The following is a 3,503-nucleotide window of genomic DNA, read 5'->3' as shown; positions in this document are numbered from 1 at the left end:
ATTAGAATAGTGCCAGTTCACCACCATGCATGCGTAATGGGCTGCACCCATGTTTTTGCCTACCCACGCGAGCATTCAGGGTTCATTACAGTGTACTAATACAGGGTGCTACTCAAGGTGCTAATACAGACTGTTTTAGAAAATAATATGATTTAAGGAGCATAAACCTTGTTCAACAAACATTTGCCTTTGCAATTGAACTGTGCAACTGTAGCCTCACATCCACAATAGCAAAAGCAGTTCAGTCCTTTGTTAACAGTCAACAAATCCATGTTTAACCCTCCTCTTGAGGGTCAAAAGGTTATCTGACACTTACTCTTTGCATGTCAGCAGAAAGTACATTTTATGGTCCTTTCAATAAAGCCATAAAAATGGTAGGTGACCGCTGAAACAAAAAAGTTTTTCAATCGCTCCGTCAGACCATGTCCTCAGAAAATGTCTAAAATCTGCCCTGTGCCCCATTTACCTTTGACCTGTGACATCCAATTTCGGCACAGTGATGGCTTTTCCTACCATGATGCTATACACCGACTATCACGAGCCTAGGTCGAGCCGTTTAGATTTGTGCTGCAATTTTGCATTTGCTCCTATACCTTAAGTTAAGGAGGGAATGTTCCCCCTTCTTTTACACCTCTTGACCTTTGACCCTCAGCTTCAACATCCCAACTCGTTTTCGGATTACCCCCCACGTCCCGACTTTCGAATCCGTATGTCGAGCCGTTTAGATTTGTGCCTAACTGTTGACAGACGCACGAACGCACGGCCGGACAGACGCACGCTCATGCGATTATACAAGCTGCATCTGACTATGTCAGATGAGCTAATGATCAGGCTTTTTAACACTTATTTATCTACATGGACGGCTTACCTATCTTTTTGAATACTTTTCACAACTTTACACCATGCGTTTATACATTTATTCCTCAAAGTCTTAGCATTACTTGCAAATTCCGTTCAAAAACGTTCACGCGGGTACCGTCATTCGAAATGTAGGCAAAAACACAGGGGCAGCCCATTACTCATGCATGGGGGTAAACTGGCACTTTTCTAATCATAAACATGTTGCCTGACAACCTTGCAATCAGCGCCAGTGCTATACCCACACCCCATGAGTAATGGGCTGCCCTCGTTTTTCTGTGACCCGTTCCTCGTGGCAGCAGAGGGAGCAGTATCGGTGCCCAGTTTCAACATAGTTTGTGCTATAGCCCTGTGGCAGAGCGAAGGGCTATAATTCTAGAGCTAGTCCGATATTGAACAGGCGAATAGAAGTAGACGAGTCAGCTTCGGCCATCAAATTTAAATCATCTGTGACCGAGCTCATGATCAGGGGGCCGTTGTCAGAAACATCGTAAAGTTAATGCTAATGTTAATGCTAAGATAACACTTACGACTAATGTTAATGTTCCGAGAGTAGCGTTGACAGAAACGTATTGCAGCTATGAGAAAACTCACGATAACAGAAACTTCATAATTTGATGTCACAAGGCTGCTGATTGGATGAGAATCGATCACAAAACTCAAACTCATACACATTTATTGCACATCACAGTAATTTATGCATATCATGCTGGGTAACCACTAGGGGTGTAACGATACGCCAAGCCACGATACGATACGTATCAAGAAATTTTATTCACGATACGATATGCAACGATACACAAACGATACACCATAACAACCCACGGGTGAACACTCGACTGAACACTGCTTTTACGTAGTGCTTTATAATATAAATAAAAACATCTGGTACACTCGTGGTACACTGTATCACTGAACAGTTAGGAACTAAAATACAAATGTAGATCAATTACCAAAATAGTTTCTCATTCAGAAACACTAATTTAACCAAATTTAGTGTATTGCAGGAGGCCCTGCATGCTGTGTCTGTAGTTTCACTACTAATCAGTTTGATGTTTCTAATCACTAGCTTGATAAAATTACAAGTTCAAGTTTGACAGGTTTACCCACTTCTGCCAATTGTATTATGTAGTATTATGTAGATACAAAGAGGGTTTACATTGTGACCATGACCTCGTGAAGTAGGAGGATAAACGAATAACAACAACAACAACAAATTGGTTAAAATAAATGCATTGATAATGACCTAAATACGCACTAACCCCATATTGACCATTTAATTGATAAGAGGCTGGTCACAAATAGATCTCAATAACATCAGAACATGATGACGTCATTAGACATTGGACTGATTAGGGCCTACAGATTAGTCATTAGCAAAACAGTAACACTAACACTAACACAGTAACGCACGAAGGGTCGTTGTCGTAACAGGTACTACAGATATGTACCCGATGTCGTTTTAGGTTGTTTAGTATTATGTTTATATTTTTATATGAGGTATGTCGGTACAAGTAGCGTTTACACACCCATGTTGTGAGTTTGGTTAGGGTTAGGGTTAGGGTTAGGGTTAGGGTATTTAAACGTGGGGTTGTCAAATAGGAATGGGCCGGTATGTTTAGGGTTAGGGTTAGGGTTAGAGTTAAGGTTAGGACTAGGGTTAGGGTTAGGGTTAGTGTTAGGGTTAGGGTACACTTCTGTAGTACAAGTCTGGTACACTTTGTGTATACATATATGTACCTCGGGTACATATCTGTAGTACCTGTTACGACAACGACCCCTTGAGCCACAGTAACACTCAACAGATCAAGTTCAAATGCGTTTCACGCACAATGGTTATAGTTATACGCACGTCACTTTAACAGCATGTTTTTTGCCATATGTTACTATAGTATATATAGTCTCTTCTTGCAGTCTGCAGCGATATGTAGTGGTACGTTGTAAACTGAATAAAAAATACCTACTGATTATTTCACTTGGCAAAATATTTCCAACTTCGCATGTAAGCTGTCATTTTGTCGTTTCCAGCGACATCTATTGGCGGAAATGTAGTTGTCGAGTTGTATATTATGACGTCGGAAGTCGCATTGTATGGGGATGCTGATTCGATTCTGATGAATCATTTTATAAGCGAGTACAAATCTTTACAAACCCATTTCTGGGAAGGCTGCAGTTAAATCTCAAGTTATTGCTCAATCGATATGGCCACGGACGAGCTAGCCACAAAGTTGGCAAATCGTTTAAAGGTAGAAGGAAAGGAAGATGAAAACAAGAAACTGAGACACTACGATGATCCACTAGAAACATTTGCTCATCCGTATCCAGAGTTCAGCGAGTTCTCAAGAGAACAGATTCAGCAGTTTGAAGACATCTTCAAAGCGTAAGAAGCGGACACCTCTATTCTCTGCCTGCGTCTTCTTGGTTTATCACTTTTACATACTTTTACCTTTATAGCATATATAATGTATTTTTTAATATATTTTGAATGGAATTATATTGGAATATATGGAGTTTATTCAGCCCCTATAAGTGAAGCGATACGTACACAATCACGCACGCACGCTCGCAAAAACCCGCACAGACGTACGCACGCGTGAAAACACACGCGCGCGCGCGTGTGTGTGTGTGTGTGTGTGTGTGTGTGT

General features: G+C 41.0%; 1 protein-coding gene across 1 annotated transcript in view; it reads right to left on the bottom strand.

Annotated features, from left to right (window-relative positions):
• LOC106807884 (vacuolar protein sorting-associated protein 13D-like) overlaps window positions 1–2,878 on the bottom strand; it is a 77,122-nt gene extending 74,244 nt beyond the window's left edge. The window contains exon 1 of the mRNA XM_014810376.1: window positions 2,823–2,878. The gene's annotated coding sequence lies outside the window, so the exon portion shown is untranslated. The remainder of the gene's footprint in view (window positions 1–2,822) is intronic.
• Between the last annotated feature and the right edge of the window lie 625 nt (window positions 2,879–3,503).

Source organism: Priapulus caudatus, unplaced genomic scaffold (assembly GCF_000485595.1).
Source record: "Priapulus caudatus unplaced genomic scaffold, Priapulus_caudatus-5.0.1 Scaffold240, whole genome shotgun sequence".
In the NCBI taxonomy this organism is placed as follows: Eukaryota; Metazoa; Priapulida; class Priapulimorpha; order Priapulimorphida; family Priapulidae; genus Priapulus; species Priapulus caudatus.
The sequence above is the reverse complement of the archived record's forward strand: the minus strand, read 5'-3'. Positions and strand labels throughout refer to the sequence as shown.